The sequence below is a fragment of the Lampetra fluviatilis genome, chromosome 55 (genome assembly GCF_964198595.1).
Source record: "Lampetra fluviatilis chromosome 55, kcLamFluv1.1, whole genome shotgun sequence".
Taxonomy (NCBI): Eukaryota; Metazoa; Chordata; class Hyperoartia; order Petromyzontiformes; family Petromyzontidae; genus Lampetra; species Lampetra fluviatilis.
The window spans coordinates 6,936,026-6,962,172 of NC_136329.1; positions in this window are offsets into that span (position 1 = coordinate 6,936,026).

Below are 26,147 nucleotides of genomic sequence, written 5' to 3' on the forward strand. Positions count from 1 at the left end.
TAACTGGCTCCTGAAGACCGGTTAGGTCACGCTTGCATTCCTTCCACAGTTTTCCCCAGCATGCATTCAATGTTGTCTGTGCCACTTGATTCCACGCCTCATTGATGTTGTCAATGGCGTCCATGATGTTGTAAGAGCGCCAAAACTCTCGTATTGTTTGCACGTCTTTATCCGTGTTTGCGACGATCTGCTCCATCGTTCGACGCATGTAGTACGCGTTAAAGGTGCGAATGACACCTTGGTCCATGGGCTGTATCAACGGTGTGGTGTTTTTTGGAAGGAATTCCACCCTGACATGTTCCGAAAGTTCAGAGAGCGTGGGTGGATGACCGGGGGCATTATTCAGCAGTAACAGTGCCTTGTGATCCAGGTTCTTCTTTCTGCAGTATTTTTCGATAGCTGGGCAGAAGTGATTCTTCAGCCAGTCGAGAAACACGCTCGCGGTGATCCAACCCTTCTTGTTGGAGCGCCAGATGATGGGAAGGTCGGCCTTGACGCAGCCCTTCAAAGCCCTTGGCGTTTTGGAATGGTACACCAGCAGTGGCTTGAGCTTGCAGTCGCCAGCCGCATTGGCGCCCACGAGCAGGGCGAGCCGATCCCTAGAAGCCTTGAAGCCAGGCGCCGTCTTTTCCTCCCTGGATAGGAACGTGCTTGCCGGCATCCTCTTCCAAAACAGCCCGGTCTCATTCACGTTGAACACCTGCTCGGGGGAGTAGCCACCCCCGTCGATAATCTCCTTCAGGGTACCCTTGAACGCCTCGGCTGCTTCGACGTCGGCGCCCGCTGTCTCGCCAGTCATCTTGAGGTGGCGCAAGTTGTAACGCCCCTTAAATTTCGCATACCACCCGGTGCTGGCGCCGAATGTTTCACTCGCCGCGCTTTCGCCGGCTCTCTTCTTGAAATCGTTGAACAACCGGAGCGCCTTCGCCTGGATGAGCGCCGTGCTGAGCGGCATGCGGTGCTCATTCTGGTGCTTTATCCACATGCCCAGCGACTCCTCCATATTTTCCATCAGTGGGCTGCGCTTCCTCGTGAGTTTCGCGGCAACGAGTGGCGTCATCCTCTGCGCCCTGGCCTTAATGTTCTCGGAGGCCTTGTGTATACCACAAACAGTTGATGTGGCCAGGCCCAGAGATTTGCTGATGTCGCGGACCGTTTCTCCACCTTCGTATCGCCTTATTATGTATTTCTTCATCTCGAGTGTAATGGCCTTTCTCTTCGCTTTTGGAGCACCACTGCTACTCTGTCGACTTGCTGGCCTCTTGGAATTCATGGTGGATGGGGGAGGGGGGTGGAGCGATAAGCAGCGAAGTAAATGCAAACCATAGTTTTTTCTTTCACTGGACAAAGCACATGGGGCACACTGCACAGCACAGCTAGTAAATGAAACGGCACAGCTGGTAAACAAAATAGCTGCAGACCGCCGCTGGACGGCATTTTTGGTCGGTCTCCGCTCGCCAAGTGAACATTTTGCACGTTTTGGAAATAAAAAAAATGGGTCTCAAATTAACTTTGCTTCTGATAGCGATTTCTCATAGAAACGACACCTGTTAAACGAGACTAGCCTTTAGTTTACAATGTCGTGCACCAAGTTGATTTTTTTCGTGCAAAACACGCATGGTTTTAACACTGTAATATTTTTTTGTTAACAGTCTCCACAAATGTACAAATTGAATAAATACGCCAGGAATTGCGCGCGCCTCCTGTGATGCGACCATAATGCTCTTCGTCCGTCGAAGGAGCGCCGCAGTCTACAGTAGTTTTCCACGAACTATGGAACATGAGTAAACCACTGTAGTCTGGACTCTTCAACGGAGGAATAGCAAAAACTCCACACGCACACTCTCTCCTGAAGTCCTCTCATCATGGGCTAACAGACCTCAACATTAGCATTATAGCTCCTGAATATATTGCCATATGCACAAAGAGAATTGAACAGCCATCATTGCCACTGACGTGCTCATTTTGTTATGCACACATTATCAAGAAATATATCACTTTATATCATTTAAATGTTTTTTCTTACGTACCATGGTATTACCATTGTGCTTTATGTGAATAACTAGTGTAATTGCCCGTCATATGATGGGTCCATAAAAATACATTTAATGAAAAAGACTTAGGAAAAGTTTTCCTTGAGATGAATTTTGTTGAATCAGCACTTTGACCTTGGTTGGATTTTTGCATCTTGACAAAGCAACAACATGAAGTTGTCTGTAGGAAAAAAACAGGTTCGTTGAGATAAAGTTTTATTCAGTGATAGCAAATGCAGGGATGATGGGAAGCCGTCTTCGCTTCAAAATAACTGGTAAATTCAGATCAGACGTTGCCAGATCAATTGCTGGGAATAAAGACAACATTCCCACCGATTGGATTCTGAAATTATTTCAGCCACAACAAAATTACGGTGCATTTCACGAATCACCAGACGTGTGCCATTCAGTATGTTCATGTCGTAAACGATCCAGTGTTTCTTGACTTTGTCGATTACGCCATCTCTGTTGTCTTTCTCTGTTTAATCGACTACGTTGATTGTCAATTCATCTAAACGTGTGGCTTCAAGGATAGCTTGACTCTGCCTTTTGCGAGCTTCACGACGTGCTTCTGCAGCAGTCGCTCGTCTTGCTTGTGACATTTCAGCAGTTTCCCGAGCTCGTTGCTGGGACTTTCTTTCAGTGTTTTCACGTCGTAAACGATCCAGTGTTTCTTGACTTTGTCGATTACGCCATCTCTGCTTACTTTCTCTGTTTAATCGACGTCTTCTTTCGTCTGCAGACTCTTCTGAATTCATCGAAATGAAATCTGTGATAGAATGAACGTAGTTTGACACGTAGGCTTTTATGACCAATATTATTCAGAATTAATTTTTTTAGGTTATATCGCGTAAGTATAAATGTGGCGTGAGTATAAATGTGTCGTAACCCCCCACCACCACCCGACACAGCCTCCCAGTAAGGTTTGTCACGTAAAAAAAAACCTGCCAATTAGTTGCTACTTCAGCCCACCAGTGTGTTGGAGAGTAAATCCACAACATTTACAATTAGAGTACAACTTTTCGCTGGTAATTACATCCAGCATCATTCGTCGATTTTCCAAAATAGTGAAGCTATCCACCTGCTTCTGGTCTTAAATAGAGCAGGATGACATCATTACCGTAAGTCAAACAGGTGTGAAGATCAGAGGGGGGGTTTTATTAATTAGTATGCGATGCCTTTACAGGGCATACGATTGTACGGTGTATTATTTAACACGCTTCCAGTATGCAATAAGCCTGTAGCTGTCAAAGCAGTTAAAGTTATCTGTATTTCAATAGATTCTCGAATTAGTCTCGGGCCAGGAATAATTAGTTTTACACAACACTTCAACGTTATCTTTGTGCTGTACGCCTTTTGGCGTCCTCTGGTCTAACACCGTTTGAGGTGAGGCTCAACAGAAAGCTATCTCTGGTGTGGACTAATCAGTTTCAAAGACAATGCATATATTATCAGTGTTTTTTGTTTGCATGTTGACCACAAGTATTGTGATTAATGCAGACATGATTCTTTGTAAAAGGTTTCAGTTTGGTGTTTTAAGAACTTAACACCTGTTTTGTTGCTAGATAAAAGGGGAAAAACTATTCTCGTTATCAAAATAAATTAAATGTCATCGTTGGCAAGCATGTTCTGCAACTGCCGACAGTTGTGTTTGTATTAAATATGTAATGTTCTTAATCTTTGGGTCTTTCGCTAAAGTCACTTAGATAGAAAAATAATAATAAAAAATCACGACGTTTTGATCGCAACACAAGCAATCGTCTTCAGGTGAAAAAATACAGCAGGAGAACTGCTGAGGCAGGAGAAATATAGCGGGAGAGCTGCTGCAGCAAGAGGTTATAGAGGTTTGAGATGGGTACAACCCAAGGGTAAGTGGGCGGGGCTAGAGATGGAATTTGCATGTAAATGTCAGATCGGAGAGCCTGATGTATCTCACGACTACGCTGCCATGAGGTATATCCATTTGTGTTAAGCTTCATGAACATACGATCATGTATGATCATGTATGAATTAGGCAACATTGTTGTAATGTTATGCATAGACCTAACTTCAGTGTCTTAACATTAGTTGTATTCACTTTGAGTTATTTTTTGTATGATTATTGGTTTATGCAACAACTTCTGTTGCATGAAAAGGGGAAAAGAATAAACAAGGAACCACGTGGCAGAATAAGAGCCAGAGTGAACAAAACAAATTCAAAGAAAGCTTTTCCTTAAAAAATGAGTTTTTTTGTTGGGATTTAAATATATTAACACTCTCCGAGAGCCTGATCTCCAATAGTCGGGAGTTACAGATATTGGAGGCCACCAAAGTAAACACCCGATCTCCCCAAGGTCACAACTGAGATCGTGATATTACTGGTTATGTTAGACAGATGCTTCCTTCTTGACACCTATGAACTCCCATGATATGTGTCAATAGCTTCATTGCTGCCATCGCCAAGAACGTGCGACAGCCTTCCATGCAGTGAATGCAAGATTTTTTTAAGCTCTTGATTTCCTGACTTTTGTTGGGTTCGGAAAAAAATCATCCTCCTGGACTTCTCAAACTCCCAAAAGGATAACCTTGGAACCCATCCACTGGTCTAAAATGACTCACTGCCCACTCTCACTACCTGAAACACCAAATATCAGTGCCGATGACACTGTGGCCTGCCTCCAAGCCAACTCAAAGGTCCCGACTGTTGCCGAAAACCACAACATAGAGTGAGAAAGCTGCTTTAAGCCCTCTCTGAAAAGAAACTGCTACTGAAACTTTCAAAAACCGTCTTATACCACAAGACTCTCAAGACTGATAAACACCTTAATGATCAAGAAAGTAAATACACATGCAAAACAAAGCATCACATTTAGCAAGCCAGTTGGCACGAGGCCTGGCTAAACAACGTGCTATGAGTGGCGCTTGGGTCGGATGTCCACCCATTATGAATAGACCCACAGAAAGTCTCAAGATACGTAAGCTCTGCCTTGTCTTGGTTGGTACCCAGATGACGAATGAAGATGCCCTTGGGGCATCGGAAGTTGCTTTTCCTATTATCTACAAAACGTCGTGTGAGATGGTCCTCTGAGAGAATCAATCCCTTCCATAACTCTGCATTGAGGAAGGAAAGTGGTGCAGATTACAATGGACTTATGCATATAAGTAGTCTATTTGAATTAGACTGCTCCTCCAAATGATGATGGCAGCAGTGATGATTAACCTCTCTGTGACCTTTCAGTAAAAGGAACCCATGCTCGCGAAGCATTCCACCATTGGTTCCGGTGAGGAGGCTGCACCATGTTTCAGATTCCTCGGATGAAGTAACCCGCAATAGTATCCACTCAAGGTGAGGAGGAAGAATTCCAGACCATGTGAGTGCAGGCAGGAGACACAATTGCCATGCCCAAATTTGAGCTAACAGGGGTGGAAATTCAAGGCACCAAAATAAAACCATTTGTTCCATACCATGCGACTGGAGGCAGCGTGAGTTTTGAAGATGGAGTGTAATGGCCTTCCTCTTCGCTTTTGGAGCACCACTGCTACTCGGTCGACTTGCTGGCCTCTTGGAATTCATGGTGGATGGGGGAGGGGGGTGGAGCGATAAGCAGCGAAGGAAATGCAAACAAAAGTAGTTTTTTTCCACTAGACAAAGCACATGGGGCACACTGCACAGCACAGCTGGTAAACGAAATGGCACAGCTGGTAAACAAAACGGTTGCGGGCTGCCTCTGGACGGCATTATCGATCGGTCTCCGCTCGGCACGTGAACATTTTGCTCGTTTGGGAAGAAAAGAAATGGGTCTAAAATTTACTTTGCTAGTGATAGTGAATTCTCGTAGAAATGAAGAGAGTATTTCTGCGCGGGGTGATGATGTGGATCCTCATTCAGATAGGCGTCAGTGTGCATTTCCTTTCGGTAAACGCTCCGTGTTATTTTACCGTTTGAGCCGTGTCCGAGCAAAAGATCCATGGTGAATTGGATGACCGGGCTTTGTGAATTGAGTTTATTTAGAAATTCCTTAAGTGTATTTTAACCATGTGAGAGTGAATCAAAAATATATAAACACTGGTTCTCCACTTATATTTGTGCAAATGTGCAATTGTTGTAGGGATGATTTAATTATTCTAAGTATCGACTTACTGGATTCTGTATTGATGTGAATAATTTTTTTTTATCATTTTTAAACCAGGATAGGGTTGGTGTTCACTAATTTTCGCAAAAAATGTGAGCAGGAGGTCGCTAAGTTACAATAACTTATTAACGTCTGAATTGATGTGAATTTTAAACAAGTTACTATTTATTGATTAGAAGGGGAGAGGTTGATGTTCACTAATTTTCACTATAAGTGCGAGTCATCAAAGTGAAACCGCACTGAGTTAAAATTAAACGCGATTCTGCTTTATTTCAATTTCTAATCTATTTCTAAAAAAAACTACAGGCAGTCCCCGAGTTGCAGAAGACCCGACACTTATGGAAATCTTCCCCATGAATCATGTAAAAAAAATCAATATGCGGATATGTTTGCTTTAGTTACGTAAGCGCAAATAGTGCAGGGTGAGCATTTACACCATTGGAACCTCATTTGCCAGTAAAACATGCTAATTGTTTTTTTACCCTTCTATCTGGCAACAAAACTGACACCTTTTTTACAAGGAGTCATGTTTGCATAGACCACAATACCTGCAGTCATAATGCAAACAAAAAACATAACTCTGATAATGTATGCACTGTCTTTGAAGTTGATTGGTCAACTGTTTCGGGTGTGGACCAATCAACTTCAAGGACAGAATTAAGTAATTGTTTGTTTTCTATGATCAGAACTTTCTTCATTTTAAGTTTATGTCATGAGTTATTTACTGTATGTACTGTGTGTAGACGAGCCGACTTCACCTTTGTCGACGCGTGCGTATGTTAAGTCTAGACCTCACCTAATGCACGGTAAACAAACATTCGGAAGTGACTGCTTTCTGTTAACAATTAATACAAAATCGTTATATTCACAAACAATTGGATACAGTATGTTTCATTAGTTTAATAATGGGTAGTGTTAGGGTAGATATTCGATTAAATGAAAGAATCATAGCATATGTACAGCAATACGATACAGGTAGCAATAGAAAATGGACGATAGCGCGATACATTAAAGAGAGAAAAACAGCGGAGGCACAACTATTTCCGCCTATGGATTTTTGTTGATTTTGGGAGAAAATTGTTCAGTTTCCAACAGAAGGAAAATTCGGGTCATGGATCGTTCTCGGGAACCTAACCATTCCATAACCTGGGGACCGCCTGGTTTGTCAGACACAAATTAACTGAATAGATTATTGTAATGGTGTGCAAAACGAACACATAAAATACAAAAACAGAGGGCGCACTTGGCTTTCACCAAAAGCGGTGCTGGCATATTTTGTACCATATCCCATTGTACTGTTACTATAGCATTGAGTTTCGAAATGAAAATTCAGTCATATGTCCCCATTAAATGTGTTTACCTCTTTCAGGCAGCGTGAGTTGCGAAGATGGTGTGAAAGACCAGTCCAAGGTACGGGTTTTGTGAACTTTGCAGAGGACAAAATCAGCAATGCAACTTCAGAGAATGCTACTACATCGCTGCATTACAACTGATAATTACAAAGGAAACAGCGGTCGACCACGAACAGGCCGATCCCCTGCAAACACAGCTGTTACACAAGAAGCTTTCTTGCGTAGCCCAGGGAATTCAAACAGAAGATTCAGCGCAGAATGTGGTCTTACCCGGGCAACGGTGTGAAGAATCTTTAACAAGGGACCTGGGAATGCGGCCATATCATTTGCAGACTGTGCAAGCCTTAAGCCCTGCAAATAAAGTCGCTTGTGTTGAGGCTTGCAAAATTTTCTTAGACATTAAGAATTTGGAACCTGACATTCACAGGCTTGTGGCATTCAGCGAGGTGGCAACCTTTCACATAAGTGGACCCGTGAACAAACACAACTGTGTCTTCTGGGGTACTGAGAATCCTCGTGTTGTGCGTGAGCATTAACTAGACAGTCCCAAGGTTAATGTCTGGTGTGCAGTCACTGGGACAGGAGTGGTAGGGCCATACTTTTTTGATAACACCACAATCAACGGTGGTGACTTCTTGCACCTGATGGAGAATTACACATGTAATGGGTTCCGGAGACACTTTTCATAGGCAACTTCTTTATTGCAATGCACCACTCCAACAGTACTAATACAGCCTAGGGACACAGCCTACTTCTAGCCTGCCTGACACTGGCTATGCTCTTGGGTCCTCCGGCTATGATTACTCTAGGGCTAGGCTACCTGACCCGACCCAGCCAAGGTGCGGGTCTCGACTCTGGCTTCCTCGGACCTCGGGAGTCCCAGAGTCCCACCACTGGCCCGCACAGCGCACTGGCCCTTACAAGGACAACGGGACGAGGGGGTCCAGGGTCCTAAGCTGGCTGGTCTTGGGTCTTCAGCTGCGACTGGTCCCGATCGGCTGGGGAGGTGCCCTTTTATCCCCCTTGCCCATTGAGGGGTGGGGTTGTGTTGGATCGCAGATCCCCCCGTAGCCCCCCGTTGGTGGCGCCAAGGGGCTTGGCTGTATGGGATCCTGAGGCCCCGGCAGCCCCTCCCCTCTTGGGCTGGCACAGCGGCCCCTCCCCTGGGGGTACGAGGTACCCTTGCAGATGGGCCCTGCCTACCACTGCCAGCAAGTGTGGCCCATCTACGGCACTACAAAGAGGTCAACCTGCCACTACAAATACGGCTTACCGGATACTTTCAGTTGGATGGTGCTGCACTCCACTTTGCTTCGAATGTTCTCGCTCATCTTAACTGAAAATTTGAGTGGAGATGGATTGGCAGAGGAGGGCCTGTGAACTGGCCAGCACATTCGCCAGATCTTACGCCTTGTGATTTCTGGCTGTGGGGTATGGTAATGGAACGTGTTTATGCTACCAAGCCACGTGATGTGCGAGACCTCCGACAGAAAATTGAAAATGTGATTGCAACAATACCACAAGAAATGTGCCTCTGAGCTCTGGAGACCACCTGGAGAAGATTCCAGGCATGCGTTAACAATGATGGCGATGAAGTGGAGACTCTTTGACTTTTTGAAGTTGTTGACATACATTTGTTAACATGTTACAGTTTATAATCCGTTCTTTTGTCATAAAAAGGATGGTCTCATAAGTGTTAACATTTGTTTAAAGCACAATATATATAGAGGGAATAAAGTAGAGTTCTGCGAGAAATTAACTTTTCCACAGTTGTCATTCGCGAGCCAGTTAATCCAATGGAGGTGTGAACTTTATTATTCCCAAGAGGCCACTTCCCTCTTGCCCCCACTGGAAATCAATAAAAATGGATGCTCTTGGTTTTGGCAAGCTCCATGACCTGCTCTCGAAGAGACCAATAATATGTACCTTTCTCAGATGCGGCTTCAGTCAAAGAGCTAGAGAACAGCTCGAACCGGACAGTTACGTCAACGATGAGTGCGTTGTTACCTCTCGGAACAACCATATCACGGCTCCTTGTAGATTGACCAACCTATTTCCGCCCCGTCTACTGCCAAGATGTCGCATATTTTATTGTGGCGTGCATTTCTGGACCGCTGGACACTGCCCAAATATGTTTGAAAGGGATTCAAGTCAGGACGAGCATTTCCTACGGGATCGGAGGGCTCCTTCCCTGCCTCTGTTCAGTCTTTCCCTTGTTGGGGATATATTACTTTGCTGTATTTGTTGCGAACCACTGTGTGACTGAAAGACGTCCATCCATGCAGCAACCTTTCTTTTTTGCTCCAAAGTCAATCTCGTTGCCATTTCAGTCAACTGCAAGGGAAAGAAAAATTCTCGGAAGCATTAAAAAATGTTTTAAGCACCCTGTATTGAGGATGTTCTGTGGGAACAGTGCTGTCTATGAATAGTCATAGAAGTGTCTGACCTATGTCCTGGGTGAGGGTCCTGGTATGATTGACCTCACTCTGTCAATGGTGCTCGGCAAAGGAGGGACGACTGGTTGGGGCACCAGTAGATGGGTGAAACCGGTGAGGGTCCTGGTACGATTGACCCCACCCTCTGTTGCCAGATTTAACAGACAGCAGAGGGACGAAAGGGCAGGTCCAAGTCCAGCTCAGATTGCCTTGTCTGCTGGTAAAGCAAATTGGATCAAAGTAAGAGGCTGCTTGGCAGGGTGATGTATGGTGGGCATGTTTCACAAGCCACTACGGTCATCGTGAGGGCCTGCCAAGAACTCTGAAAAATGTTCAACTGTGCATCTCTGGTAGAACAAGGTGACTGTCTGAATGCCACCAAATCCCCGGTCTTAAAAAAAAAATCGAGCCACATGGCAAACAGTGGCAGGGATCACGAATGTTCACTCAGCAAAAAATAATTCGTCATAAATTACCTCATTACGGAACGTAAGCTAGATTGCATGCTTTTAAAAGAAACCTAGTTAAATAATGATGGGCCCACTGTGCTGATTAAAGCTTCCCCCACATGCTATAGTTTCTCACATTCTATTAGGCAGGGTAAAAAAGGTGGTGGTACAGCTGCAATTTTTGCTAACACTCTCCATTACAGGGAGAACCGTATTGGTGAATTCTGCTTTTTTGAACATCACGCTATTTTATTAAAATGTCATTCCCCTGTGCTTGTTATAACCCCAAATAGACCTCCTAAATGCCCCACTTTCTTAGATTCATTTTAAGAATTGCTGTCGATTGTGAGTACAAACTATGATAACATTATCATTGTAGGTGATTTCAATCTGCAAGTAGACAATGTGGCCAACTCCAAAGCCCAGGAGTTCATGAAGCTTTTGAGATCCATGGATTTTATTCAACATGTTAGTGGGCCGACTCACAATCATGGCCATACTCTGAATCTAGTTATTACCTGGGGTCTAATAATTGAAGTATCCTCCATTATTGATGTGGCTTTTTCAGACCATTACTCTTGTTTTTCTCTGCATTGGTGCCCACGACATGGTGTAATATTGTGCATGTCGTTAAGAAACGTCTTCTGAAGTAGTTGAAAATTTCATTAAATGTATTAATGATACACCCCCACCTATTCTATCTTTCTATGATGATTTAGTTAGTAACATCAATACCAAATTTAATGCTATCATTGATGCTACAGCACCAGCCAAACTAGATACGATTATAGCCAAAAACAAACCTCAATAGAGAAATTAGGATATCTTTAACCTTAAGATAAACTGTAGAAAGACTGAACAGAAATGGAGAAAGACTAAATGACACGCCCACTATGACATTCTGTATGTTTGAAAAATTCGATAACCTAATTATGTGTATTGAGGATATTAACATGTGGATGTCACATAATTTTCTGCAGCTGAACAAAGACAAAACAGAGGCACTGGTTATTGCAACAAAAACCCAGAGAGAAACTACTCGCAAATTTAAGCTCGCTGCCACAAAACGCCAAATACCAGGTTAAAAACGTAGGTGTGTGTTTTAGATCCAGATTTGAACTTCGAAGCCCAATGTAGAAATGTCACCAAAATCGATTTTTATCACCTCAGAAATATTGCTAAAGTGCAGCCCTTTCGCTCAGGTCATTACTGACTGGTGCATGTTTTTATCACTAGCAGGCTCGAAGACTGCAATTCTCTCCTGTCTGGTCTTCCTAAGAAAGCAATAAGTAAATTTGAGCTCATTAAGAATGCTGCAGCAAGAGTGCTGACCAAGACCAGAAGGAGAGCCATACATTATACCTGTTTTAAAGTCAGCTTTAGAATTGATTTCAAAATTATTTTATTGGTTTTTAAGTCACTAAATGTCTGACACGTTTTTAAGGTATGAACCTAGTAGATCCCTCAGGTCCTCTGGCACTGGTCTCTGGGTTGTGCCAAAGGCCAGGACCAAAACTTATGAGGAAGCGGTCTTTAGCTTCTATGGCCCTCGCCTTGGAACGGCCTTGCCCGAGGATCTGAGGGCATCAGAATCAGTTAATGTTTTAAAAAAAATCTAAAATCATGCCTTTTTATAATGGCTTTTAATTAGGGTGCTCTTAGTGTTTATGCTTTTTATTATACTTTTATTTTATGTTACGTCAATTTTTACGTATAATTCTTATCGTTGTTTACGTTGTGTCATTCGCTTTTATTTTGTCCTGTAAATAACTTTGTATAGCATTTTTTGCACGAATTGTGCTATATGTGGAGAGACACAGAGGTCTCTGGGTGTCATGCCTCGATTGGAGGAATTGAGGGCACGTGACCGGAAGCTCCCCCGATTAGAGGAGCTAAGGACACGTGGCCGGAAGAATGGGCGCCGTCCTTGATACAGCAAGGAGCGGGGCTGGGGCCAAGGGATAAAGGGGGAGCGCGAGGGGGATTCAGGGGCTGGTTTTCGGGGTTCAAGAGGAAGGGGAGCTGGGCTTGGACCGCTCATCGTTAGCGTGTAGTTTAGCTGGGAAGTGTGGTCAGTTAGTGAAGTTCTACAGACCTGTTCGCTAGCTAACACACATAGCGAGCAGCCTAGATCAAGGAAGCCACGCGTAACAACAGAACCCAATGTACAGTGAATTGGGTTAATAAACACGTTGCGTCCTATAACAGTGTGTGCGCCTCTGTTGTCATACACTACATAAGTAAAGTTTGATTTGACTATCTCCTGTTGGGTCTCAGAGTGTGAAGTCTATCCATGCTACTGAAACTTTCAAAAACCATCTTATGCCACAAGACTCTCAAGAGTAATCTACACCTTAACGAGCAACCACAGGTTCTCCATCTACCTCGGTGACAAGACCAGCGTCCGAAAGCGGACATTCAACAATGGGCTGGCTGCCAATCAGGATTGGTGCTCGCAAGAGCCCTTCTCAACTTTTACACAGCAGACGTGCCCTTCGCCAAACCTTAGGTCTATGCTGATGACAGCACTGTTGAAGCAGCACAGCTCAACATAGTTTAAACGCTTCCACGACGACTTATGTCAGGCCCACTCCCATGCTGCCCCTACATTATCCCGCCTGCCATATGCCACCATCTATGCTATATGAGACGGAAACAATCAAGAGATACTCTTCTTGCGCGTAATCTTCTTGCAGTGTTGTAGCTACTCGCCAGTGTGTTATGGTAAATGTGAATTATTCTTTTTTTTTAAAGACTAATTCCATTTGTTGCAAACGTGGCTTCTTGTGTGTACATTTAGAACACCTTCCAAATTTTATTTCTGGATGTGTAGCCAGGTGGCTTTGCAGAATTACTACTACCGTATGGATAATACCACCAAATTGAAGTATTGGCGGTATACCGGTGCACAATAACACATCAGTCCTCATAAGTCTGAAATCGAAACTTGTATTGGCAAATCTGTTTTATCAGTTTTTAATTGACCCTGTCGCCGAGTTTGACGCAATTCGAAGGTTTATTCAGCCTACTGAGATTCGCTAAGGGTCAATATTGACCATTGATTTCAGTCCGGGGGACACGCAATTTTTTGGGGCCGACCAAGAAAGTGAGTGAGTGCCTGGAGCAATAGCAGCAGCAGCTTTCTTACGTGCCTGAGTTGGGACTGGAACATCATCTTTGTCGTCTTGAACTGCCGATGGATAGTACGGCAAGTAGAGTGCTGGGATCGTGTCGTACTTCTGAATTTCACCTTGCTTGTATCCAATGTGATTGCTGGTGCACGCGGTAGGAGAATGTCTCTTGGATTGAAACCCACAGGTACAACGTCACTACCAAACAGCTCCACATTCATTACCCAAAATATCTGGATGAATTCTGGCAAAGAGTGATCTCGACAGTTTCCTCGATAGGCGTCGAGATCAAGTGCTGCATCTGGACCTTGCCATCATACAACTTCAACACGTAATTGTCGGTGAAACCAGCCAGCACATTGTCGATGAACTTGTCGAGAAAAGACTTCCAAATGGTGAAGACAGACCTGCGAGCTTCCCGATGATCAACGCACGTGGCGCCCCTGACCATGTTCATGCATGAGATAATGTCATCAGGATGGTACAAGTTCTGGGCCATCAGCATTGCTTCACCCAGGAAACAACACGGTCCACAGTCATGTGGCTGTGGCCCGGGATCATGCAGACAATCATGAAGTGCTTAGAATGCCATTGAGAGGTAATAGTCCAACTTGATCGTGCCGTTGTTCTTGTTCTGTATGACAGTTGTCCCGAATGGCGACGAGCGTATCGGGAGGAGTCCTGCCTTCCTCAATGTGACGATTGCGCTGCTCAATGTGAAAAGCCATTCGCAGTGAGCACAGCGTGTCGACGTTCTGGCCCTGACATCGCTCATCGTACAGGAAGACATTGTGCTCGTTCTGAGAGATATCCGCCATCACGTCCAGGTGCAACGTGAAATTCGAAGTGAAGCAGTCCGATCCTGGTCAACGATAGCCAAAACTTGGAATGGCAATTGTTTGGCCAAAGTCCTTGGCGAGAAGGAGAACTGACAATGGCTCATGTAGTTCTCGATCTGCTTCGTCAACATCGTCATTAAGACAGTACAGGGTGACCCAAAAAAAACGGGCCCCGTGTACACTTTATGTGATATCTCCTTTATTTATTCACCGATTGCCCTTATTTTACAGGACATGGCAGAATCAACGACCGTGAGTACACCAAGACCCCAGTGGGAGCTGGGACAAAGAATACACTGTGTTAAATTTTACTACAAGACAGGCTCGTTCAAGAAAACCCAGGACAGTTTCATGCGTCAGTTCGAATGTGAAAAGGCTCCATCCAAAAGCAGAATTCAGAACTGGGTGGCCCACTTCGAGAAGTATGGGACCGTGGAGAACCTCAACGCTGCCAGTGAGAACCGTCCAAGCCACTCGGGACGTCCCAAGAAGCGAACAGCCGAGCTGGTCGAAAGTGTGAGAGAGTCTCTCCAGCAGAGTCCGAAACGCTCTGTGCGTAAGCGAAGTCAGTCCCTCGGTATGTCCCGTGAGACTTGCAGGAGAGTGCTGGTGAACGATATCAGGGCTTACCCATACAAAATACAGACGCTGCAGACCCTTACAGCCTCAGACAAGAAGCAGAGGAGCGCTATGGCAGTCAAGATGCTCGAGAAGATCGAGGAGACACCAAGTTTCCTTAACCTCCTTTGGACCTCAGATGAAGCCCACTTCCATCTTGACGGAAAGGCGAACTCCAAGACAAATGTCTTCTGGGGGTCCTCCAGACCCAATGAAGTAGCCACCAAGCCCTTGCACTCTCCTAAGTGCACGGTGTGGGCTGCAATCTCGGCCAGAGGCATCATCGGACCAATCTTCATCGAAGAATCTGGCGCAGCAGTGACAGTCACCAAGGAGCGGTATGTGGAGGTCCTCAAAACCTTCAAGAGTGAGCAGAAAGCCCTTCGAGATAGGCCTTTATGAATGCCGATACTGCTTGACGCTGATGTCTGGCAGCGCCAATATGCATGTCAAGCCTGGTCTGGACTGCACCCTTCGAAGCCTCACTTGCGGATGGGTTGTTGAGTATCCACTTCAATCGTATGCACAAATAACAGACATCCTGCATTCATCGGGTCAACCGCGGGATACTCGAAGTTAACGTACTGGATTAATGTACAAGTCGCCATTTTGCAAATGGACTACTTCTGATCTTGGGGCAATGCCTTCCATGCGGCCTCAGTCTTTGTAGACCTTGAGCCATGTCAACCCTTCATCAGTGAAGTACAACCGGGCTCACCTATGGGGACAAGGAAATCCATCTTCCAGGTTTCACTGATCACACTGCTTCTTAAAAAACTCAACCCTGACCTCGTTGAACGCATGAGAAGGCTTTTGTTGCTCCCGACTCTTCTCGGGATCAAAAGTTCGGAGCCACTGAACTCTGCTGGATCCAACTTTGAATAGAGACATGATCTCAATCTCACTTAGACCCATCGATAACTGGTTGAGGATGATGCAATTCCCCTTCTTCCAATCAGGTTCGTGTCATTTCGTCTTGACTGACCCATTTGTCTTGGATGGGAAAGCATGATGACGGACGCTTATGTTGCGCCCGAAACGTCGTGATTTATTTTATTTTATATCTACGTGACTTTACCGAAAGAACCAAAGAGTATGGATTCCTGCAGTCACGAAAGCTTCAAATCAAGACTGTAATAAATACTGTCGAGTTTAGTAGACAACAAACGTAGCATACCTCTGGCCAACAATTTAGGCTTTTTTTGGGGTGGGGGGGTAGTACAGGCAATGATTCCACTCATCGTGCATCCTGACACAATCATGGCATAAAAAAAGAATGCAATCATTCTCCAAACTACTGAAAGCAAAGTAAGAGATCAACCTCATGAGAGAAGGGTGCCAAGCAAGCATTGGGTGTATTCATTCAAGAGTTCATCTTCTGTGAACAAGGAAAAAGTGAAGGTAACCTCCAATGAGTTATCTTTATTTGATGCCGACAAAAAATAAATGGGAGAGGCACGGCCACAGAACTACAACACCCTCAGCTTCAACCTCGAATTGCCAGAAGAGATCAAATTATGTTTTTGAAATGCCTGTTAAAATTGAGAAAATGGAATCGAAGGCTCAATAGAAAGTTAAACAAAAGGCCCGTCAAGAATCAATGCAAATTTGATGACAGCTCACCAGCTACATTGATAAATTGTGTGAAATCTGGAATTCTCCTCTTCAAGCTATCTGTATGTGACTCGCCTCCGAGACTTGGGCTTCACGAAACTCGTAAACAAGATCAGACTGCTGGAATGCTCTCCAAGAGGTTCAGGAATGAAATTATGGCAGTGAAAATCCTCATTTTCAAGGGAATGAAAATGCACACCGAGAGAATCCCTGAATAAACTAGACTTTACCGAAGATGCTCTTATTCGCGCTAAAGCTGCATTAATCATAAGAAAAATACATATTTTAGCATGAATCCTTAAATCGTCGATGGTGACTTCCCATTAGAATTGCTAAAAGGATGGTGCAACCCAGACATAACCATAAACGTCACAAATCACAAAAAGAAACAACGCAGCTAAAAAACAAAAACTTTCCAAGCCAAGTCAGAAACCTATCTCAGACCAATGAAAGATTAGGAAAATGTATTTCTTGTTACTTCGCAAACTGGAATATTTAGGCCAAAAAAATCTGTACCAGGATTTCCAGAATGCCACTGAAAATTGCACCCAAAACCATTATCCACGATACTATCCAGATGAACTCAACTTGGTGGTTTTAGGAAGAAAACTAAAGGAAAGGTCAAACCAAGGTCAGAGGATAAAAGTGCTTCCCCCTTCATGTGCAAGGGCAAAAGGTCAGCCTGGCAGGCATGCGAAGAACATGCATTATGTACACACATTATGTTGATAAACTGTGAATAAGCAAACCAATAATAGATATCCATTGTAATATATTCAAATACATTAACCCACCCTGATTGGCTCACAAGTGGTGACATCACATTTATACCTCCATCTATTTAAGACCGAACCAGAAGGATTTCTCAACAACCCTGGCTGTTGCCTGATGAGGCTGGTTGTTGTAATTACCGGCGAAACATCATGGTAGGTACTCAAATTGTAAATGTTGTGGGTTTACTCTGCAACCCAAAACCAGTTAGTACTGAACTTGTAGCTAATTGCCATGTTTTGTTTACGTAACAAATCTTACGAATTGGTCATGTCAGGTGGTGTTGGCGGGTTTCACGACGCATTCATATTTACGCAATCTAACCCAAAAAAAACTCTATTATGGCTATTGGTTGCAAAAGCCTCCTACTACTACGTGTTAGACAGGTTCCAGAGACATTTGTGCACATGCAGCTGTCGCCGCCTTTGAACGGCTAACACTTTACACTCTCTTGTCGCTTCTAAAAAGCTCCAAAGATTGTCTTGCCATCACGTACGACAACACAAGCCCTCTCAAATCTGATATGTGAGAGGCCGCAGTGGATCTCTTCCGTTGGAAGGATCGAGCCATGGACACATTCCCACCCACTCGGGATCCTACTTCAAAACGCTCGACAGGCCCCGCCACCTACCAGGCTGGAATTTTGGTCACGAGCACCACATCGGGAGCAACGGTCTCCTTCTTCAGAAAGGCTTCGTTTTGGTTTGATTAACAGATAAATAGTTTGGTGCCGATTTGGATTTTCAAATTTTCCCGAGGTTGTTTTAAGCGTGTGGAGGAGAGCTCTGAGCAAGTGTTCCTGCAAAAGGAAACGGTTTTAAACCATGTGGGAAAGCCAACCCTAGATGGCTTGCCGCTTTGAAAACGTACGGAGTCCGTGGGGAAAAAAAGGACTGAGAAACGGTGAGTGTTGCACCACTCTTAAAATACAAATGTAAGGAAACTGTAAAATATGACTGTACATATAAACGGTTTATGGTAGATTACACATCTCTGTATGTATGTTGAAATTCTTTTGCACCATACGTAGCCAACTGTCCTGATCGAATGTCAGAATCTATTTTCTGGTTTAGACATACTGACTAACTTCAAACATAGCATGGGCTTTCTTTCCACAATGATTGTTGGCCACAATTTGGATACTAAGACACATTCGGAAGGGCTCCTTGCCTCATTTTTATTCTAAGCACTGAAAAGACCCAAACTGAAAATGTGGTGCTTTTATCCTTCATGTAAGGGCAATGTTAAATGTCTTTCCCTGATGATGCTGGTTGTAATTACTGGCGAAACGTCATGGTACTCGAATTATCAATGTTATGTGGGTTTACTTTGCAACACACCAGTGTGCTGAACTAGAAACGAATTGGCCACGTTTTGTTTACGTGACAAACCATACTAATTGACTGTCGGCTGGTGGCGGGTTTAACGACACATTTATATTTAAGCGATCTACCAAAAAAAAACAACTATTATGAGCGACTCATCACCAGTGTGTCCTAGCATGCTTGTTTAAATAAGTAAGTGTTGTAAATCCCTTGCCACACTCGATACACACGTGTGGCTTTATGCCAGTGTGGGTTCTAGAATGCTTATTTAAATCGGTGTGCGTTGAAAACTCTTTGCCGCACTCCTTGCACACGTGCGGCTTCTCACCGGTGTGCGTTCTGGAGTGCATCTCCAAATTGTAGCGCTGCGTGAAACTCTTCCCGCACTCCTTGCACACGTACGGCTTTTCGCCCGTGTGTGTCCGTGAGTGTCTCTCCAAATGGAAACGCCGTGAAAATCCCATCCCACACTCCATGCACACGTGCGGCTTCTCACCCGTGTGTATTCTACGATGCTTATTTAAATCGGTGTGCCTTGTGAATCCCTTACCGCACTCCCCGCACACGTGCGGCTTCTCGCCAGTGTGTATTCTACAGTGCTTATTCAAATCGGTATGCGTGGCGAAACCCTTACCGCACTCCTTGCACACGTGCGGCTTCTCGCCCGTGTGCGTTCTGGAGTGCATCTCCAAATTGTAGCGCTGCGTGAACCTCTTCCCGCACTCCACGCACACGTACGGCTTCTCGCCAGTGTGAGTTCTGGAGTGCGTCTCCATATGGGAACGCTTCGAAAAAGTGTTCCCGCACTCCTTGCACATGTACGGCTTCTCGCCGGTGTGCGTCCTGGAATGCATCTTCAAATTGAAGAGCTGTGCGAAGCCCTTACCGCACTCCTTGCACACGTACGGCTTCTCGCCCGTGTGTATTCTATAATGGGTCTTTAAAATGGAGAGCTGCGCAAAGCACTTACCGCACTCCTTGCAGACGTTTGGCTTCTCGCCGGTGTGCGTCCTAGAATGCTTTTTCAAATCGGTACGAGTCGTGAACCCCTTCCCACACTCTACGCAAATGTGCGGCTTCTCGCCAGTGTGAGTTCTACAATGCATGTTCAAGGTGGAGCGCTGCGAAAAGCCCTTCCCGCACTCGTTGCACACGTGCGGCTTTTCGCCGGTGTGCGTTCGCGAATGCATCACCAGGTGGGAATGCTGCGTGAAGCTCTTGCCGCACTCGGGGCACACGTGCAGTTTCTCGCCGGTGTGTCTTCTCGAGTGTATCTCTAAATTCGACCGCTTTGAGAACCTCTTCCCGCACTCGACGCACACATGCGGCTTCGCGTGAGACTCGAGGCCGCCAAGAATCTTGCCGCACTGCGCACAGCCTCGCGGGGTCTGGCCGACGACGCCCTTCGCTTCATTCACCTTCGTTCGGATCGGTCTGCCGACGCCGTCGTCGTCCCCGCACTCGGTGCACAGCAGGTCCGCCGGGGTTGCGTCGCCTGTCACGCACATAAAACAAAAACGGAACGCGAAAAGGCGGCCGGTGAGAGAGAGAGAGAGAAACAGTCAAGTGGTGTGTAGAAGCTCTCTTATCGATAGCTCATCTTTACCTCGCGTCTTATTTCATTAATGAGACGATGAAGTAGATCTGTTGGGACGCGTCACGAAATATCATCGCCTTTTTGCAAAGGTGACCCTGGGTTACGTCGAAAATAAATTAAGAACACAATATTTTAACTATTCTTTGGGTCTTTCGGTAAAGTCACGTAGATAGGTTCAAAGAAAATAACAAAAACTACGACGTTTCGATCGCAATACAGAAAGAATAAGGAATCTTATTCTCTCTGAGATCAGGGCTAAGCCTGCCATGAACGAGATCCGTTAGCATTAGGAGACGTGACGTGTTCGTGAACATAAGACAGATCTAAAACACGGTAGGACCAACACCTCAGCCGTAGCTGATCATTGTTTTAATGCGGTGGGCTCACACTAAATGTATTTCTCTAAGACTAAGGTACTTTGGAAACCCACTGGCTATCAACAAAGATTTGTTCATGAAGCCATCCATATATACAGACAATATTTCCACAGAGAAGATGGGTACAAACTTAGCAATCACTGGAAGGACATTATCAACCAGTTTAAGTCATAACTGGCTGTGATGTTCCCATCCTGCCACCTTCCGATGTTAGTTTTTATTTTCGGCTCTGCGATCTTACATTAACATGCTCTTCTCTCACATTAACATAGCCACCTCAGCGCGCTCGCCTTGGAGGCCGCTCTCTGATCTTACATTAACATGCTAATTTTAACCTGGCAGCCTTTTAATTGGTGAAAACCCACCACCAGCGCCGTCGCTGCCCATCTCATTAACATTAGCTGCCCCGTCCATGCTGCTGACACTTGGGCTACGCCCATTTTAAACCTTGATAACCAGTTTGCCTTTAGAGGCTAACCCCCTTTTCCTGATGACGACCGCTTGTAATGCGATCGAAACATCGTAGTTTGTTATTTTCTTTGAACCTATCTACTTGACTTTACTGAAAGACCCAAGGAATATGAATTCTTCTAGTCACAAAAGTTTAAAGTTAATATTTAAACTGTATTTTTTTTCCAACTATATCCATTTAACAATAAATGAATACGTAACAAACTTAACGAGCCTAAAAAAGGTAAAACCGGGCGTAACAATTATCAGTATACAAAAATATTACTTTAGGAAAATAATATGACAACATATTAGGATAGTCGAAGTGGCTTATCACATGCACATTTAGGAACCCAAGTACTTTAAACGCATGCTGCAAAATGTGGAGAAGAAAACCGTAGGACCCAAAGAAAAATCCATGTGACCACGGTGAAAGAGACGCACAAACTTAAAATATACAACAGGCGTCAGGGTCAGGATCGAACCCACGACCCTCCTGTATACCATGCGAGGTAGTTAACATCTCGCCACCGAGGTGACATCAGGTGTCCATCTCATTTATTGTAGCATGACCAAATTAATGTGGGTGATGAGTATAAACCATCACACAAACTCCTGTCATCCTCGTAGCGGCTATTGGCTGGCCATCGAACAAAGATGGTCACCGCATTGCGCCCTTTCAGATGTACTGCTGCGGCCGTCTGGAACAGCTCTTCCTTCCGATATTAATAAGCCACTAGGAGCTATATACTTTGAAATCATCATCTAGATTGGCAAACTAATTTTTTTTAATGCTTTTTGTGCTTAGTATGTTGTCCTTCCCCCCGCACCTCCGATTGGCTACGTACGGTCCGAAAGAAGTTCAACATATATATGTACATAAAACGAGAAAACTATAATGTTTTTTTCGGGTTAGATTGCATGAATATAAAGGTGTTGTTAAACCTGCCACCACTCGATAAAGCCAATTAATAAGGTTTGTCATGTAAACAAAATGTGCCAATTAGTTATACTTTAGCACTAATCGGTTGTGTTGTAGAGCAAAACCGACAGCAACATTTACACATTTGAGTACCGCGAGGTTTTCACCGGTAATTACAACAACCAGCCTCGTCAGGCGATTCGTCAGAACTGTGGAGAAATCCTCTGTTTGTGGCGAAAGCCTAACTAACATGTTAAACCAAACGAAAAAGCGTTTTTTTTCTTTCCTCTCTCTCTCCGCGACCTCACCTTCGCCAACGTCCTCCTCATCCAACTCCACCTCGACAAAGTTCTGGTCTGCAGTGGCCGGGCACCGACGGGAATTCCCCGTCACTGCCGGTCTCTCATTGGCTCTTCCCTCAAATTTGAAGCGATTAAAATCCAGGCCTGTAATAATAATAAGCACTTTAATTCATGACAGATGGAAGGTCAAATAATACAGTGATTCTTAACCTGTACTGCAGCCTTGCACCCCTTTGGTTCTCAATCGTAATTTTTTTATGTTAATAAACACATAGGGTTTGATGAAACAAAGTACTCGTTACTAACGTGCCGTGCTTAATTTGTGTTTTGACGATTTGCCTTATAAAAAAATATGGCCATGTCTCACAGCCCCCAGAAAGGTCATCTCGCACCTCCAGTGGGTGCGTGCGCCTCAGGTTAGTAACCACTGTTGCATAGGCAGGTTATGGGTATATCAAATACACTTTTAAATTATTGACATGTTTACTTAAGTTTTGCTCTACGCATCTTCAGCTTTCAATTCCACTGAACTAAAAGTTATTATTTTAAGTCATTAAATCTAAACTGCCACGTTAACATTGATACCTATGTAGTGAAGTTAAGGGTGTCACTATGGTATTAGTGTAGTGGAGTAACGCGCGCGGGGTTTGCAAGCGGTGTGCACGCATGTGAGTTGTGGACAGTGAAGTCACGTCAGGGCACACAGGTGTGGAGAGAGACAGCAACCAGAGAAGGTGACCAATTAAGATGCATGATGGTGATTGTCTGGCTGCAAATACAGACACGGTGTAGGCGTCTCTGGGTCTGGAGATTGAAGCATAGTGGCGGAAGCCACGGGTGTGAGGCGACGGGAGGTCGCCAGCTTAATTAATGAGGAGTTAATGAGTGAGGGGATATAAGGCAATGTGCGGAGACACGCAGGGGAGTTGTGAGTTGAGTTGGATGGAGTGAAGACAAGTCCAGGGCCCCGCTCTCCGCACCTTGTCCTCTCCAGCGGGGATGCCTGGTCCACCGCTGGAGGCAAGGGAGAGGATGGAGGAGCGAGGGTAGACAGGCTAGCAGTAGAGAAGCTAGCACAGTATGTAGCGAGAAACTAGCAGGAGAGAAGCGAGCAGAGTGCATAGCGAGAGGCTAGCAGTAGAGAAGCTAGCAGAGTATATAGCGAGAGGCTAGCAGTAGAGAAGAAAGCAGAGTATATAACGAGAGTTTAACAGTAGAGAAGCTAGCAGTAGAGAAGCTAGCAGAAGATATAGTGAGAGGCTAGCAGTGGAGAAGCTAGCAGAGTGTACGGTAACAGCCTAGCAGCAGGGAGGCTAGCAGAGTGTACGGTGGGAAGCTACCAGTGTGTAGCGATGGGCTAGCAGAGTGAGAGAGCGGAGCGAGCGAAGCGTGGCAGGCGACCAGCGTAAGTGGGAGAGTTGCGACGGAGTTACGTGGTGTTGAACGCGAGGAGTTCTGTTGAATAAAAGTGAAACAGGAGAAAAAGAAAGGTGTCTGCGTGAAATAAAAACACTACATTAGCACCAGCCACTGTCACAAGAGTGCTACTGTGCGTCTGGAACCTCTCTCGGGGGCCAGAGTAAGTACGGCATGTGGGCAGGCCCTAGGGGGCATAGTCCTGGTGACGACCTGAGAGCGGGCAAGTGAGGACGGGGTAGTCTGGGTGAACCCAAGAGGACATGTGACCAGGGCAGGGTAGCAAAGGGGGCTTGAGGGACACGTGATGCTCGATCGGGATCCTTCGGGAAAGATCCCGAAGGACGCATGGCCGAGGGCGGAGCGAGGCCACGCTCAGGAGCATAAAGAGGCAGTCCCGGGAAGATTCGAGGCTGTTCTCTGGAATCAACCCTCGACACTACGTCTCCGCTCGGCATCGTGGGTCAGTCAGGATGTTGCCGACTGACACGGTTATGTAGTTACCCTGTTGGCGTGTGTAATAAACGTGTTGCCTCCATGTCAAGTGTGTGCCTCCGTGAAGAACACTACACATATAATATCATGTACATATTTTTGTTAAATATTGCTGTCTGGCAGGAGGAACGGATGGATGGATGCGCATGTCCAAAGGATGTGGGCATTGTTCATTTGATGATGACACAAAAGATTACCAGTTCTGTTTTTGCCGAGTTATGTTCCTTACATATAAGCTCTAGCAGCCAAAAATCAAGACACTGGCACTCACTCGTCCGAATAGTGGACGGCTATGGACATGGCAAACAAAAAGATAATTGAGGAACCAGGAGTGTGGCAGTATCGGGCTTCTCTCGCTCACGACAATCCTCCATAAATGGTAGATCAAACAATCACCCAACTACAACTGTGGTAAATTTCAAGCTGTCAAATGTGTCAGACGATTTTGCCATTCCATGAACATCCCAGCAGTGGGTCGCTGCAATTCATACAGCCTCTACTGACATCTGAGAGGTGTAATAGTAGTTGTGCTGTTGTTTTTATAAAGGACGTCATTGGTCACCGCAGAGAACCATAGCGCCACGACCGCCGCCATTCTGATAGCTGGGCACCAAAACTGTGCCACACGCCCTTCCCCGCATTGGCCTCATGGGGGAGCCTCCGGACCAAAAAAGTTAATTTAATTTAGTTTTTCTGCCGAATCCATTCCGATTACGTACACTTACACGTACGTCTATCGGAACGGGAATGGGTTAATTTCCCAACCACACCTTAATTACGTAGGGGACTACAGAGCTTGCGAAATTGTTGGCACCGGCTCAAGGCTTGGATGCGTTTACGCTTGTCTGTGGTTCCTCTTCCCTCCGAGTCATCCACTCTCCTCAAGAGTCAGCGAATACCGTGCGCGTTAAGTTGATATTATTTTGTGTTTTAAATGTTTACTATGCGAAATTGGCATAAATAAGCATGCAAATATTACCTACTGTGAAAATTTACCGTATTTACTGTACCGTACTTACCACTCTAATCTCGAAGGCTCTGCAAGGGGTGATGTACGTAGTGCTACTAGGCTCTTGTTTCGACAACCATGTGTTTGACGATCGCCAGACTGGGTTACAGCCTTTGGAGCGGTTTGGCCGGATCAGCCCGGGACCGCCGGACAATGTTGAAAGCTGGATAATCTCGCGCCGGGTAATCGATGATGAACTGTAGCATGACTGAGATATGATTAGTGTTAAAAACTAAACATAGAATTTGCTCTGTCTTCTTCGTTCGTATGGCTGATGTAGATGCAGAGCAACAACTACAATGTCACATTCAGGTTGTCAAGCGCAGACAACCGCAGAAGCCGAGTGGCGAATCATCATCGCTGTGATGATGTCTCCTTCGTATTTGTGGATTGGGGGCATTGTGTCATTATACGTTGTGTATGGTCTGTTCTAAGTGACCACAGTCGCACCACACATACATTCTTGGCACATCACTAATATGAGCCAAGATTGTCTGTCTGTAACGTGCGTGACGTCACTCCACGTCGACCAGCCCCCCTCATTAATAATCATTAACAGGTGGGGTTCTCCACATGGACCCCCCCCCGCCCCGTCAATAATAACACTGGTCAACACACTTTTTCTGACATAAGGTATTCCAACGGTTTTAAGGTAATTTTGGGGTGCTGATTCCAAATCTGGTATCAGTTTTTGTCTATCACATCAGGTTTTTGAGATATCAAATATTGCATTTTCAATAAAAACAGCAAATTTATGCTCATATACGAATAGCTAAACAGACATCCATACAAGAATAAGATAAGATACAATATACAATAATAATGAGACAAACATTTAATGAGCCGTAGCACAAAGTTGTGAGAGTGACTGCATATCAATGTGAGTGAATGCACATTACC